The sequence below is a fragment of the Hypanus sabinus genome, chromosome 10 (assembly GCF_030144855.1).
Source record: "Hypanus sabinus isolate sHypSab1 chromosome 10, sHypSab1.hap1, whole genome shotgun sequence".
NCBI classification, from domain to species: domain Eukaryota; kingdom Metazoa; phylum Chordata; class Chondrichthyes; order Myliobatiformes; family Dasyatidae; genus Hypanus; species Hypanus sabinus.
In genome coordinates this window covers 163,716,396-163,733,539 of record NC_082715.1, presented here as the reverse complement: position 1 = coordinate 163,733,539, position 17,144 = coordinate 163,716,396, and the positions used below count along the sequence as shown (strand labels likewise).

The window sequence follows — 17,144 nt, the reverse complement described above, 5'->3', positions numbered from 1 at the left end:
TTGCAAAATCTGGTGATTCGTGATAGATCATTACACATTACTTAAGAGAAAACTAAGAGGGAACTTCTTCATTCAGAGGCGGGGAGAGTGTGCAAGGGGCGACCAGAGCAAGTGGCAAGAACTATTTTAACCTTGAAGGAAGTTTGCTCAGGTCCATGGGTCAGAAGTACATGGAGGGCCTTGGTCCTGGTGGCAGTTGTCGGAACTCGGCGGACTAATGCTTTGGCACACACTAGATTGGCCGATTGGCGTTCTCCTGTGTTGTTGTGTTCTAATGCCTTCATAAGCTCTTCAGCTACCTCCTTCTGAACCATGGAGTGTTCCGCTACTGGTCTAAAAGTCGTATCTACCTTCATACCTTCAAGGTTCCAAACGACCTTCTGTCTTTGGTAAAGACATGTATCCTCATTTCTGCCCCAGATACTCCTGAATAGTTGGCATTAATAAATTCAATGACATAATTGCAGTAGGTGACTTCAATCTGCAGCGGGATTGGAAATGTCAGATTGGTGTGAGACCGCAAGAGAGGGAATGTATTGAATGCTTATGAAATGGCTTTTTAGAGCAGCTGATGGTTGACCCTAGTGGGGGAACTGCTATCTTAGATTGGGTGTTGTGTAATAACCCAGACTTTTTTTTAAGGAGGTTAATGTAAAGAAACCATCAGAAGGCAGTGGTCATAATGTGGTTGAATTCCTATTGCAATTTGTGAAGGAGAAGCATAGGTCACATGCGTAGTATCGCAATGGAATAAAGAGAATTACAGAGCCACGAGAGAGGTGATTCCCCGGATGGATTGGAGAAGGGTGCTGGTGGGAAAGACGCCAGAGCAGAAATGGCTGACGTTACTGAGAATAGTTCATAATGTACAGGATAGAAGTGGTTCTCAAACAGCGGGGCTAGGCAAAGAAAAAGGAAGTTAAGGACTGTATAAAAGCCAAGAAATGTGCTTATAAGGTAGCAAAAGTGAGTTGGAAGTTAGATAATTGAGTAGCTTTTAAAATCCAACAACAGTCAACTCAAAAAAGCTATATGAAGCGGAAGGATGAAATATGAGGGCAATTTAAATGATATATAAACCATTATAACAATGCGAAAGAGAGGAGAGAGTTGATATTGGACCACTGGAAAATGATGCTCATGAGGTAGAAATGGGGAAGAGATGGTAGATGAAGTTGGTAGGTACTTTGCATCCGTCTTCTCAGTGGAAGACACTCGCAGTGTGCCAGATATCCGTGAAGGCGTGCCGTTGCAGAAGGAACAATAGTGAACTATTATCTGAATAAGGAGAAGGTTCAAAAATCAGAAGTTCGACAGGACATATGAGTTCTCAGGCAAGACTCCCAGAAAGTTATTTTACCGGTTGAGTCTGTGGTAAAGAACGCAAATGTAATACTGGCATTTATTTTAAGTGAAGTAGAATACATAAGCAAGGGGATAATGCTGGCACTTTATAAGACACCACTTAGGCCGCACTTAGGGCATTTGGGACCCATATCTTAGAAAAGGAGTGTTGTCGTTGGAGAGAGTCTAGAGGATGTTCAAGAAGATGATTCCAAGAATGAAGGGGTTAAGATATGAGGAGCATTTGCCAGCCTTGGGCCCGTACGCATGCGCTGACCTATGTTTAATAAATGTGGGTGCTGGAGTGTTCATTCTCACTGAAACCCACCGAATGTGGAATGTTCTAGATAGTGTGGATGAGGAGAGGACTTTTCGTATTGTGGGGGTAGCCATAACAGAGGGCACAACCTCAAAACTGAGAAGCGATCTTTTAGAGTAGTTGAACACGATTTTATTTATTCAGAAAGTTAATCTGTGGAATTCTCTGACAGCCAAGGAATCAATTCTGTGGGTACATTTAAGGCAGAAGCTAATAGTTTGCAGATCAGTCAGGGCATTTCAGCATAGGTGGAGGAGGCAGGTACATGGGGTTGAATGAGAACCGGGAGCAGCCATGATAGAACAGCGGAGCAGACTTGATGGGGATATATCGTCTAATTCTGGTCCTATGTCTTATGTTCTTATTCTGCTGGTGCCTTACACAGTGAAGGTTGACACAAAATGCTTATTACATTCCGCCTCTATTTACTTGCTCTATTAATAACTCAACAGCATCATCTTCCAGCGGTACAATATAATCTGTTGCCTCTCTTTTACTCTTTATAATAATGAACAGATTTTGATACTTGATATTATTGGCTCACTTACCTTAATTTTTCAACTTCTCTCGCCTGTGTATGCGTTTTTTTTTTGTCTCCTGTTGGTTATGCAAAAGCTTTCCAATCCTCTAACTTCCAAATACTTTCTTGGGATATTATATGAACCGCTTTTGCTTTTATCAAAAACAGGAGAAAATCTGTGAATGCTGGAAATCCAAGCAACACATACACAAAATGCTGGAGGAACCTCGGAGGCCAGGCAGCACATATGGGAAATTGTAAACAGTTGACACTGGGGGAAAAAAAGATGAGACGTCAAAGGAAGAAGTGTGGGGGTGAAAGTAGTGGATGAAGGGGTAGATGATAGGTGAAACTGGGAGAGGGAGAGTCGTGAAGGAAAAAAGTTCTTAGGATATAATCTCTTTAAGGATTCTCGTAAGATCATTGTTAATGTCTCCACATCTTTTCAGCCACCTCTTTCGGATCGCTGGGGCGAACACCATCTGGTCCAGGTGTTCTATTTACCCTCAGACCTTTGTGTTTCCCAAGAACCTTTTCCCGAGTAACGTAACTTTACATATTACAACCACTGACATCTGGGAATTCCATATTCCTGGAAGGGTCTTCCACAAATAAGAGTGATGTGCAATACTTATTCAATTCATCTGCCATAATCTTGCACCCCACCCCATTACTACCTCTCCAGCATCATTTCCCAGTGGTGTGCTATCCACTTCCGCCTCTATTTTACACTATATGTACCTGAAGAAACGTTTGGGATCCTCTTTAGATATTACTGACTAGTTCACCTATTTATTTGCATTGTGTTGTTTTTTTTTTAAAAAAAGCTTCCCAATCATCTAACTTCCTAGTAATTTCCACTCTATGCCCTGTCTTTGGTTTTTATGTTGCCTTTGGTTTCTGTTATCATCAACGGTTTTGTTACCTTACCTTTAGAATACCACTTCCTCTTGTGATGTATATATCTTCTGCCTTCTGAATCGCTTGCAGAAATTCCAACCATTGCTGCTCCGACTTCATCCCTGCCCGTGTTTTTTTCAAATCAATTTTGACCAATTTTTCTCTTATGTCTCTCTACTTCCCTTTATTTATCATCTGACTTCAGCTTCTCCTTCTCTAATGTCAGGGTGGATTTGATCATATTAAGATCAGTTGCTCCTCAAGGTTATTTGAAATTAAGTGAGCTAATTGATTCCGGTTCATTACAACACACAATCCAGAATAGCTGATCCCCAAGTGGGCTCAACCACGAGCTGCTCTAAAAAAAAAACATCTTGTAGGCATTCTAGGAATTCCGCCTCTTGAGAACAACACGATCCTGATGTTCCTAATCAGCTGCATGACAATCCCCCATAACTATTGTAACATTGCCCTTTTGGCACACGTTTTCCATCTTCCATTGTAATCTTCGGATTTTTTTCACTTTTGCTGCTCTGTAATTCTACCCACAGATTCTACACCTTCCAACCCTCTGCAACCGCTTTCTAATGATCTTATTTAATATTTTACAAACAGAGCCACACAACCCCACTGCCAGCTAGTTCCTGTCTTGTTCTTTCAAGAAATATATAAGTGTTTGGGAAACAAGAGGACCTGCAGCTTCTAGCAATCTACAGAACTACACACAAAATGCTGGAGGAGCTCAGCATGTCAGACAGCATCTACGGATGGGAATCAACATTTCGGGCAAAAACCCTTCATTGGGACTCTTGATACCCATGTGTCTGGAATATCAACAAGCAACGAAAACAGAAAGTAGTGCGAAAAAGGAAAAACCTTTGACAATATTTAGTTCAAGTCTTAAAATAAACCCGCCAAACAGAGCTCAATAGTTAACAAACAGAACAAAGGCAATAAACGCTTTCATCAATACCGACATTGACTAATTCTTTTAATATAAGAATATCTTGGCCCCATTCCAATCAGTCAAATTTGGAATGGTAAATAAGAATTTTAGTAATCTTTAGAAAAGGCTATTTATACTCAACTCCACTGAGATTAACACTACTTTGGACAGGAGGAGGAAGAGAAATAACACACATGAAAAATAAAATCACACAACAATCAGATAAAAGTTTTCAGTGTATATTTCAATCAAAAATGAACAGGATTCAAAACTCCGTGTGTGTATATGCAATAGTAATACGAAATACAGAGCAGAAATCTTAAATGAGAGGCCAATTCAGAAAAATTGAATCATCACTCTGGAAGAAATTATTAACTAGTGGAATGAGTATGACCCTCCATGGGAGACATCCCAACGATCTGAGCAGACTAGATGTTGACAAGGAATCAACGAGCACCTGACTGTGATTTGGAGACCTCTCCCAGAAACAGAGGGGTTCCTTGCAGAAATGATGAGAGAAACCTGACACAATCCAACACATTCCAGGATCCTGCAGCAGTTTAACTCAATCTGAATACTTACACAGGTACAATCAAGTGGCAGGTATCATTCACCAACATCTTGCTTTAAAATAGAAACTCATGAATGCCCTCCATCACTTCATAAAGGGACCATAAGTTCAAGGCTGATCCAGTTTTAGAGTCAAAATTTTACAAATTATATGATAATCAATGCATATTTCAAATAGGATAATCCATAATAACCAATCAGGTTTCCTATTACAAGATAAAGAAGCAGGAACAACTCCCTCAATAGAGAAAACCATTCCCAACACACACATATTCTTCGACCAGTGGAGCACCTCACCACAGGTAATGATTGTATCATCAGTCAGAAAACCGAAACATTTTCTCTGTCAATCATCTTCCAAATGTTGCTACTCTGTCATTCGTTGCGACGCCCCGCTGCTGATTCCCTTCTCCTCATCATCCGTTCTTACCCCGACCATTGTTCAGAGCCCCAAACTCTGACCTGTGTGGACCCGCCTGTGGTTTCTGACCCTGCTCCATTGAACATCCAACAAATGGTTTCCCATTCTGCTTTCAGTCTTTAGAGGACAGGGGTATTTTCTAACAACACTTTAGAAGCAGGGAAAGTGACCCACAATGTGGAAATGAGTCGTAATTAGGGAGGTTAACTACCAATCTCATTCTTCCTCAGCCCAGAAATTAGAGGGGCGAAGAACATCTCAGACAGAACTGCAGTCAGCTCAACTTCTTCAGTCTGCAGAGAATTCAAGGGAAACCTCTTCACCCACAGAGTGGTGACTGTTTGGAACACGTCACCAAAGGGAGTGCGCGAGGCGAACAACAGAGGAGGATTTAAAAAGACTGTCATGGAACTGAATCACTGGCAAGGTCCAGCTGGCCTGAGCTGACTCTTCGCTTTACACTAGGTGTGTTATAAATTCACTAAGTACCAGAGACAGAGTTTGAAATAGAACTCAAACACGAGGAAATCTGCAGATGCTGGAAATTCAAGCAACACACACAAAATGATGGTTCAACACAACAGACCAGGCAGCATTTATAGGGAGAAGCACTGTCGACGTTTCGGGCCATTTCAGGACCCTGACGAAAGGTCTCAGCCGAAAAGTCGACAGTGCTTCTCCCTATAAATGCTGCCTGGCCTGCTGTTTTCCACCAGCATTTTGAAAAAGAACTGAAGTATTTGTCTCAGATCCAGAATATTAAACTCCAATCCCATTAAAGGTGAAGGTGCAGCAGAAGAAACTCCTCCCATGCCCAGTGACCAGGGTGCAGAACTGGGTGTGGTGAGCAGCAGCAATAACTGCAGAGTTAAGCACCGACAGTCACTCTAGAAATTGCATTCAGCAACGGTGATGGACAAATATCCAGAATGCAACTTATTGAAACCTTCTCCCCGGTGTGAACCCGGTAGTGTGTCATAAGTATAACACGCTGTACGGTTTCACTGATCATGTAATGTCCTCTCTGTTATGTTTCATTGCTGAGCTAATGCTTTCTCTAAAGCAGCAATGTTTAGGTTACGACCAGAGATAACAGGGTTTTGCAGTTTGGGGCTATCCAATGAGAGAAATATACTCTCTTGTAAGTCTGGAAGAGAGATATTCGTGGTCTTTTGCTGGGGAGAGATGAGAAGATGCGAAAAGAGAGAGTGAGCCCTTTTGTTTTTTTTTATTACTTCATAAACCCTATATTCAAAGTAAGAAATATAAAGCTCAGTCGTTTTATCACGTATTGCATACTGTTTGTTATTACGTGGTACTGATTTGTAACAGGGGACACATCACACAGCATCCACCCAAACGAGATTTCTTAAGTTTGGCCGGGCTCGGGGGCTATCACCCTCTATATTAAGCTGCTAGCCAAAGCTGGAGTTACATAAGGTTAGATGACGGAGTCAATCGCTTCCCACATTCAGAACAGGTGAGCAACCTCTCCCCAGTGTGAACCTGGTAGTGGGTCATAAGGATAGATAACTTAATGAATCCTTTACCACATTCACAGCATGTGAACGGCACTCCCCAGTATTGACTCAATGATGCACATTTGGTTGATTTGGCTGAGAGAATCTCTTTCCAAAGTCTGAGCAAGTGAGTGACCTCTCCCCAGTGTGAACTGGCTGATGTACCTTCATTTGAGATGAATGAGTGAATTCCTTCCCACAGACTAAGTAGGCGAACGGTTATTTCCCTGTGTGGGATGACTGGTGTTTCTGTAGACGATATGACGAAGTGAATCCCTTCCCACAGAATTAGCAAATGGACGGCCCTTTCCCTGTGTGGGCTGACTGGTCTCTCAGCAGGTGAGAATCCCTTCACACAGTCTGAGCAGGTGAACAGCCACTTCCCAGTGTGAACTGACTGGTGTCTCTGCAGGGAGGATGATTCAGTGAATCCCTTCCCACAGACTGAGCAGATGAACGACCTCTCCCCCATGTGAACTCACTGATATACCTTCAGTTCAGATAACTGAGCGAATCCCCTCCCACAGACTGTGCAGATGAACCGCCATTTCCCTGTGTGGACTCTTCAGTGTGAACTGACTGGTATCTCAGTAACTGAGGTGACGAAGTGAATCCCTGCCCACAGTCTGAGCAGGTGAGCGGCCGTTCCCTGCTGGGAACTCGCTAGTGAGACATTAGGTCCGATGACTGAGTGAATCCTTCCCCACAAATTCAGCAGATGACCTGTCTCTGACTGGTGTGTCCACAGGTGGGAAGACCAGCAGCATCCTCCCTGCTGAATGGCCTTTTCTGGTGTGAACTTGCTGATGTACCTTCACGAGATGACCTTGAATCCTCATAGACTGAAAAAGGTGAACGGCCTCTCCCCGTGTAAACTGAGTGGTGTGCCAGTCGGTTAGATGATCGAGTGAGGTTCAACCCAAAGTGGAGAGAGTCATCATCTTCTAACTGGGCACATGCTGGCATCTGGAATAACCATGAAACTCTCTGATGCTCTTCCTGTCTCTCCAAGAATGAGGCATTTCTCCAGTCTCCAACCTGTGCTCAGATTGACTCTCTCCATTGGTATTATTCCCTGTCCCCACTGAGCTGCATGGGTTCCTGGCCCCATAGTAACTGAAACACTCTCACACAAATAGCCTTTGTTGATTTGCAGCTGGGATTTTCTTTTAACTACTGTCAATTTAAAGTGAGACAGTTTTAAAGCAACGTGAACATTTCCTGCCCAGATGAATCGCTGGTCCGCACAGCTGTTAAAAGAGATGAGATTAATATTAGTTTTATTTCATGTTCTTGTCACAGAGGCATAGACTTTTAACACAGAAACAGGCCCTTTGGCCCATCTAGTTTGTGTTGAACAAACTGTCTGCTCCCGTCCCTCTAACATACAGGTACCTATACAAACTTCTCTAAGTGTTGAAAATGAGCTCGCACGCACCAGTTGGGCTGGCTGCTCATTCCACACCCGGATGACCGTCTGTGTGAAGAAGTTTCCCCTCATGCCCCTCTTAATATTTCACCTTCCCCCCTTAATCCATGGCCTGTGGTTGCAGTCCTACCCAATCTCAGTGAAGAAAATCCAGCCTGCATTTACCCCATCTATAACCCAGAGCTGAAATGCTTGCCACGAGAGGACACAGGTATAATGTGCCGGGGAGTAGGTACAGAGGAGATGTCAGGGGTAAGTGCTTTTACTCAGAGAGTGGTGAGTGCGTGGAATGGTCTGCTGGCAACGGTGGTGGAGGCGGATACGATAGGGTCTTTTAAGAGATTTTTGGATAGGTACATGGAGCTTAGAAAATTAGAGGGCTATAGGTAATCCTAGTAATTTCTAAGGTAGGGACATGGTCGGCACAAATATGTGGGCAGCATGGCCTGTATTGTGCTCTAGGTTTTCTATGCTTCTATATTTCTCCCTCCATCAGATTTCCACTCAGTTGTCCATATTCCAATGTATAAATCCCACACCTGTTCAATCTCTCCTTATAAGCGAAACAGCATCCTTGTGAATTTTCTCTGAACTTTTGCAACCTCCTTTACATCTTCCTGTAAGTTGGTGACCAAAACCGCACACAATACTCCAAATTATGTCTCACCAATGTCTTGTAGAAAGTCAACTTAAGTCCTGTTCCCAATACTTTGGTTTATGAAGGCCAATGTGCCAAAATCTTTCTTTCCATCCCTATCGAACTGTGACACCACTTTCAGTGAAATGAAGACCTGTATTCCCAGATCCCTTTCTTCTACAAATCTCCCCAGTGCCCGACCAGTCACTGTGTAAGACCCACCCTGGTAGATCCTACCAAAGTGCAAAACCTCATTTCTCAAATCATTTTTTCTAGCGGGCCCAGATCGCGCTGCAAGCCATGATAGTTTTCCTCGCTGTTCACTACACCCCCAATCTTCGTGTCATCCACAAATGTGCTGATCCAATTAAGCACACTATCATCCAGATGACTGATATAGATGATAATCAGCAACAGATCCATCACTGATCCCTGAGGCACGCCACTAGTCACAGGCTTTCAGTCAGAGAGACAACTATCTGCTACCACACTCTGTTGTTGAAGTTTTAAGGGTATTAGGGGACGTAAGAAATGATTCTTGGACTCTTGGAAGTAACGGTTTAAAATTAAGTGAGAACTTATGTGTGCTCTGTTCAGGATAGTGTGCAAATTTCTGTTCCGTTCTTCACTGAGGAATCTGCTTGCAGCTTGTTTAGATTAACGACTCAGAGCTGTCTTTGGGAACCGATTCTGGAAATAACTCGGCGAGGTCAAATGTACAAAAGAACATTTCACAGTGAAGACAAAGGTGAGAAAAACAATTGCTGATATATAAAACATTGAGGTGGTGGAATACAGGGTGGACCGAGGTTGACCCAGATTGTTGATGTATATCACTAAAGCGGTGGGGGTGGGGGGTGATGGTTAGGAGACAGGACAGAGGTTGTACAAGATGGGCAGAGATGAGCAGATGGAACCAGGTGGAAGAAGAGATCAAGGACAATCACTGATGGCCTTCAAACAATACACACATACTGAATGAATAGTACATATTACTGTCTAAAAGATTCTAAAATGACAAAGTTAGAACAAACAATAAGAGCTTTGCCATATATACTTTGTCCCTCACCAACACGCCATAGAAAGTTTCCCATCAAGTCACTTCACGCTTTGCATGGTAACTACTCTGCCCGTGACTGCGAGGAACTGCAGAGACTTTTGGATACAGATCAGCACATCACAGAAACCATTCTCCCCCCTAGACTTCCTAGTCCCTAGGTAAAGCAGGCAGTGAAATCAAAGATCCCCACAACTTGGGACGTTCTCCTTTCTCAGCCACTCCAATCCGTGGGAGGACACAACAACCTTAAACCTCCAGGACAAAAGCGATGAGCCTCAGGAAGTGAGGAGAGTTGGGGAAGTTAACGGGACTCAGTGCCCAACATCAGATTTCCCCAACGCAACATGGAAGAAGCATCACCACCCATCCGGGGACTGTTGACAAAACACGTGATCTTGCATCACACAGCGGAGGGCAGGGCAGATCTGCGGCAAACAGCCTCACGTGACCTGCCGGCGGGACTTAGATTTCAATTCTGCGTAAATAGACAGTCTACGGTCCAGGTTTGGATCGTTCCATGCAGATGCAGTGAAGTCGACACATTTTTGACGAGCCCAGATAACTGGAAAATAAATGAGCAATTAGCCATCAGTTGGGGGCTCCCGGGCAACATCGGATCTCCCCGTTCGGGATCGTTATCAATACTCACCGATGGGAAAGTGATATCTTCGGCCCACAGACAGTGATACCGACCCCCGGCTCCCCAAATACCCTATTGTATTCGCCTCTACCACTGTCGCTGACCTTACCTCTGACAACTCCCTTGTAACTACTGCAAGCACCTTAAAACTTTGCCTCCTCGCGTCAGCCATTTCTGTCCTGGGAACAAGCCTGTGGTTGTCCACACGATAAATGTCCCTCATCACCCTATACACCTGCATAAATACCCTGCCTGATTTTCTCCAGACTGAATAAGACGATGTGGTTTTGACGTTCACGTGGGCTCCGGACTCAGGACTCCTTCTCCCCCGCTCTTTTCGACGTTTTGTGTCATTTTCACTAATTTCAAAGGACTGTGCCTCGGACAGCTGGGTTGTTACAATGCACCCTAAAGACTGACGGCAGACTAGCGAGTGAATCTTTGAAGGAGCAGAGTCAGAATCCAGAGGGTTGCTAGCCTGAGTCAGGGATTTGGGGCTCCAGTGAGAGATGGGGCCTCGAGTTTACGAGGGTGAGTAGGAAGATCTGCCAGATCAGCAGATGTGGCTACAAGTGAATGATCAGAAACATTTGGAAACAGGTTGATTGAAAAACTGTGGTAAATTTCTGCAAAGTACTGGTGGAAATCAACAGATCAGGCAACAAACGTGGAGAGGAATAAACAACAACGTTCAGGCCGAGCCCCCGCAGCATGCCGAGACTGTGTACTCCTCTGCGTAGTCGCTGCCCGAACTTCACAGTTCCTCCTGCATTTTGTGTGTGTGCGTCTACATTTCCAGAATCTGCGGAAACTTTTGTGCTTCTTATCTGCATTTGTAAGAAGATTCTTCTTTGGCACTAGACACGCGGAAAGTTTGCGGATATTAAGTGTATTGTTTATGGGAGCTGCTGAGTTTTGTGCAGAAAAAAAAAATCCCTGAGGTATGGACATGGAACTGGTAGTTGCAGAAACTTTTAATGACATCGTGAAGACCTAGAAAGCTCAGCATAAATACTTTCTCTGTTGTTGAAGCTGCGAACGAATGCGCTGGCGTCAGGGATGCAAACGTTCATGAATATCGCGCATGCGCACAGACCACAAACATTTCAGGGATCAATTAAATGAATGTAGAGGATCTCAACACCGACTGAGGAACATTTGCTGTGAATTCCGTACTTCGCGGCCCGAAATCCCGGGAGAGTCCTGGTATCCCCCGTCTCTCTCAGCCGTACGGTCCGTACACGAGCCCCGTTAACACCAAGGGATCTCTCAGACAGAGCTGAGCTCAAGCTACCTAAATGCAAGGATTCGGAAATCGGAGAAAGGGGACAACATACTTTTACATCAGCTGTTAAGAAGATCACCTTTGATCTACCTCCAATCACAAACAAGATTTGAAGATGTTGAAAATCCAAGCAACTCACACAAAATGCTGGAGGAACTCAGCATTAATATTCATTTCCATAGACGCTGCCTGGCCTGCTGCGTTCTCCAGCATTTTGTGTTTGGTGCTTATTCTACCTCCTCTTGTTCTGGACCTTTCTACCCATGAGTACATGTTTTAACCCATTCTCTCTGGGTACATAATGATATGAAACACCTTTGCCCTGGGCAACAAGTAGCTTTCACATCACAAATGTGCCAGACTCCAATGAGACAGACTGCTGTCCTTCCCTTCATATTCGTTGGCATTGTCATCACTGAGTTCGCCACTGTCAGTCACTGGGGGAGGGTTCAGGGGAAATATTTACGTACAATACAGAAACTGGTGTTACCTGTGTGTATTGCGGCGATGCAAACGTTGCTGGAGAATTTGCAAGTGGGAAGAAGTAGAGTGATATTTGGAAATCTGACTTTTTAAGCGTCATTTAGCAAGCAAATGAGATATGAATGAGAAAATCCTCATCACCCACTACAGGCCTGCTACATGGGTAGTGTGAGAGTGACAATAGACAATAGGTGCAGGAGTAGGCCATTCTGCCCTTCGAGCCAGCACCGCCATTCAATGTGATCATGGCTGATCATCCACAATAAGTACCCCGTTCCTACCTTCTCCCCATATCCCTTGACTCCGCTATCTTTAAGAGCTCTATCTTGAAAGCATCCAGAGAATTGGCCACCACTGCCTTCTGAGGCAGAGCATTTCATTGATCCACAACTCTCTGGGTGAAAACGTTTTCCCTCAATTCTGTTCTAAATGGCTTACCCCTTATTCTTAAACTGTGGCCTCTGGACGTGCCGATGAATTTGATCAAACCCAGAGGATATTAAAGTTCTTATTGACAGTGATTTGCTAGCTGTTAAAATAAATACCTCTCTATTTAAAATTCAGTATGCACATGTTGTTGTCACTGGTTAAGAATTGCACAGCACAAGATTTCTGTACACCGATCATTACAAATTAGACGGGATATTGCTGGGAAAGCAGGGAGACTTCCAGTGTCCTTGATGCCCTCATGTACAGGATGTGCATCCAGTTGCAGCTTGTAACCCTGCACATTAGGGAGTTGGTGGTGGAAATGGATGAATTACAGATCATCTGGGAGTTGAAATGGGTGATAGATATGACATGAAGAGAGATGATTTGCACCAAGAGTCAGGAAGGGGAACGAGGTTGAATAGTCACTTGTGGCCATCCCATATAACAACAGGCAGAGCATTTTAGAAACTGTTGGGGGGGGGCATTACTTAGTAGAGGAAAGTCAAGTGGGTGATAGGAATTTGTAAGTTAGGGAGGTAAACTAACAAAGGTCTAATATCCTGGTTTTAAGGCTTCCTAGTACAGTGTGATGGTTAGTACAGGGGGGCGGTTAAAGTAAAGTTGCAGAGGGGTTTGGTTCAGAACGCCAGAACAGATAGTAGAGACGGTGAACTGAAATGACTTATATCATTCATATACATGAGAAATAGAAATATTTACATTACTTGTCCATCTAAATGTGCAATGCGCAATTTATAGTAATTTATAATAAATAGTACAAACAACAGAACAGCCATTATAACACAGACATACGATTGTATCAGCATGAATTAATCAGTATGATGACCTGGTGGAAGGAGCTGTCCAGGAACCTGTTGGATCTGAGTTTTATGCTGTGGAACCGTTTCCTAGATGGTAAGCTGGAACAGTTTGAGGTTGTGTTGTCTCGGGTCCCCAGTGATCCTTCGGGACTTCTTACGCAGCTGTCTTTGTAAATGTCCTGAACATTGGAAAGTTCACATCTACAGATGCACTGAGCTATCCGCACCACTCTCTGCAGAGAGTGATGCAGCTAGTCAGGATGCTCTCTTTTGTGCTCCTGTAGAAAGTTCTTAAGATTTAGGACCCCATCCCAAACTTCTTCAACCGTCTGATGTGAAAGAGGCGCACAGCCACATACCACATAGCCAGAGTGCACAGGCCACATGAGGTCCTCGGCGATATTGATGCCGAGGAACTTAAATCTGCTTACTCTCTCAACCCCAGATCCATTCATGTCAATAGGGGTTAGCCTGTCTCCATTCCTTCTGTAGTCCTCAACCAGTTCCCTTGTTTTTGTGACATTGAGGGAGAGGTTGCTTTCCTGACACCCAGACAGATGTTGATCAGACCTCAGATAGAGTCAGCAATCAAATGGTTGAGCATGGTGCGATGAACGTGCGGAGCTGTGTAGATCACAATGAAGAAGCATCACAGGAAAGCCAGATGAGCTCAGGGCATGGAATAATCATATTGTAGCCATTACTGGGAGTTCGTTGCATCCAACAGTCTGCGAAATTTAGAGGAAGAAATTTGTGGAGAGATTGCAGATTATTCCAAAAAACAAATGTGGATATAGTAAGTGATTTTAACGTCCCAAACATTGATTGGGTGTCCCATACTGTAAAACGACTAGCTGGGGTAGAGTTTGTCAAATGTGTCCTTAATCAGCATGTAAAATTCCCAAAGTAGAAGTGTGCAATAACCTATTAGGAAATGATCCAGGACGAGTGACATTAGTGTATAGAAACACTTTGAATCTGGTGATCATAATGCCATGAGATTCCATGTAAATATGGAAAAAGAGAGGTTTGGAACACAGTCTGAGATTCTAACTTCGAGAGAGATCAATTTTGATGGTATCAGAAAGGATTTATTTGTCCTCTCTTTGCTTATTTTATGTTGGCTTTGGCTTCTCATTTCAGCCACGGTTGTGTCCTCCTGCCCCTCCAATGCTTCCAGTTCTTTGGGATGTGTCGATCACTCACCTCACAAAATGCTCTCAGAAACTCCAGCCATTGCTGCTCCAATGTCCTCTTGGATCCCAAGCCGGCTTGCTTTCTCAAGAAGCCGTGCATAGGGTACCTTGTTAAAGATCATATGAAAATCCAAGCAAACAACATCCACTGCCTCTGCTTTACCTCTCTTGCCTATTATTTCCTCAAAGTATTCCAAGATACTTGGCAGACACGATTTCCTCTAAAGGAATCCTGTTGACTTTGGCCTACTTCATCACGTCTCCCCAATCACAGTACCCAAAAAACTCACCCTTAATACACTTGAACATATTCCTGACCACTGAGGTCAGGAATACTTACAATTACAATTTTTTTTCGAAACTGTTGATACCGAGGATTTTCTGGGGTTTATGATAGCCTGCTTGAAGATGAAGACAAATATAATTTCCGTGTACCTGTATTACGTAGGAATGTGGAGAAATAACAAACTAACTTTTATTGAATATGATGTGTTTAATTGCATCATGGTGCTGATGCTTTGCAATTGCACAATTAAGTTGAAATATTTTGTTAATGATTTTATTTTGTGCTCGGTGTCTGAGACTTCTCGCTTAAGTGTCCAACAATAATTCACCAGTATTGGTGCATTCCATTTGCCCTGGCATCTTTTCCCCATGCCCGCAATGTCCTGGTGAAACCTTTCACAATGCTCATCGCTAACAGCACCAACGTTTGCAGGGATGAAGTCTAAATGGGAAAGTAGAAAATTATTCTTCAGTGAATGTTGCATTTCATGGTTTTACAGGCTTGAACCATGCTTTCAACCAGCTGCATGTAGTTTGGTGCTCTGTGGATGCCAAGAAAAATTTCAAAAACTTCCTTGAATGCCTTCCATGTGATTTTCTCCGGTCCCACTTGAAAGTTTTCAAATTGCCTGTCATTGATGAACTGCTTGATTTGTAGATGAACAAAAATGCTCTCCTTCATATTGGCATCAGATATTCTGGGAAGCATCTGTCTCAAATATCAAAATCGTTCATAGAAATTTTAGTGCCTGGTGATAGCAAATTCCATCCTTACAGTCCTGAACCCAATAATTATTACTCAAACCTGTCCTGCCATGCAGCAGCTGTGCCACCAAAGCATGCACAAACATGCCTAGACAGGATAGGAAACTTTCCAGCTTAAATTATATGCAACATTTTAATTAATTTGAATTATGATTTGAAATAATAAACATAAGTGATTTCAAAAAAATGGTGCGTGATAGGGATGGTGATTTTCATGATCAGTAGACCAAAATTCATAATATACACCTAAAGGTATTCAAGAAGCAAAACTTTTGTTGTCCAGTGTTTCCTTTCTTCTACCACCCTTTCTTCTTAAAGAGTGGAGTGACACTTGCAACTTTCTGGTCTGCCAGAACCGTTCCAAATTCCAGTGATTCGTAACATATCATTACTCGTTACGTTAAGAGAAAACTAAGGGGGAACTTCTTCATTCAAAGACGGGGAGAGTGTGAAAAGAGCTGCTAGGGCAAGAGGCAGGGAGATCTCAATCTTTAAGAGAAGTTTGCTTCTATCCAAGGATAAGAAGGATATGGAGGGCTGTGGTCCAGGTGGAACTCGGCAGATTAATACTTCGGCACAGACTAGATAAGCCGAATGGCATTTTCCTGTGTTACAGTGCTTTATGACTCCAATGGCTTCACAATCTCTTCGGCTACCTCATTCTGAACACTCGGATGCTCACCTTCTGGTCCAGCAGTCTTATCTACCATCAGGCTTTTCAACTTCCAAAACACCTTCTCTCCTTGGTGAAAGCATATGTCCTCAATTCTGCCCCTGAATGTTTGGCATTTGTGTAGGCCTCCGCTGGTTTCCTAGTTGCTGAAGAGATTGCAGATCCATTGGTCATGACCCATCAAGAATCACTTGATTGTGGCACGGTCCCAGATGACAGGGTGATTACAAATGTCACTCCACTTTTTAAGAAGGGATGAAGGCAAAAACAAGCAAATTATTGTCCAGTTAGCCTAACCTCAGAGGCTGGGAATGTGTTTGAGTCCGTTATTACAGATGAGGATTTGGGGTACTAGAAGACTAACGATAAAATCAGTCAAAGCCAGCATAGCTGCTGTACAGGGAAATCTTGCCTGACATATCTGTTGGAGTTCTTCAAGGAAGTCATAAGCAGGATGGACAAAAGCAGCTGATAAGGTGTCACACATGAGACTACTTAACAGGATAAAAATCAGAAGAGATACTGGCATGGATAGAAGAATGACTGACAGCCAAGAGGCAGCGAGTGGGAATAAAAAGAGCCTTTTCTGGTTGTCTGGCAGTGACTCGTGGTCTTCAGGGGTCAGTATTTGGTCCGTTACTTTTCACATTGTTTGTCAATGATCTAGATAATGGAACCAATGGCTTTGTGGAAAGGTTTGCGGATGATACAAAGATAGGTGGAGGCGTTGGTATTGCTGAGGAAGCAATGCGATTGCAGCAGGACAGACAACAGACAGTTGGGGTAGGCCATTCGGCCCTTCTAGTCAGCACCGCCATTCACTGTGATCATGGCTGATCATACACAATCAGTACCCCGTTCCTGCCCTCTCCCCATATCCCTTGACCCCGCTATCCAT

General features: G+C 43.5%; 1 protein-coding gene across 5 annotated transcripts in view; it reads right to left on the bottom strand.

Moving 5' to 3' along the window:
- Positions 1 to 4,254: 4,254 nt before the first annotated feature.
- LOC132401298 (zinc finger protein 239-like) overlaps positions 4,255 to 17,144 on the bottom strand; it is a 28,850-nt gene continuing 15,960 nt past the window's right edge. For 4 of the 5 annotated variants that reach the window (XR_009514543.1, XR_009514541.1, XR_009514539.1 and 1 more), the window contains one exon: positions 13,255 to 15,517. The gene's annotated coding sequence lies outside the window, so the exon portion shown is untranslated. Of the gene's footprint in view, positions 7,791 to 13,254; positions 15,518 to 17,144 lie in introns of those variants that run through there. The other variant, XR_009514540.1, reaches the window with a different exon arrangement.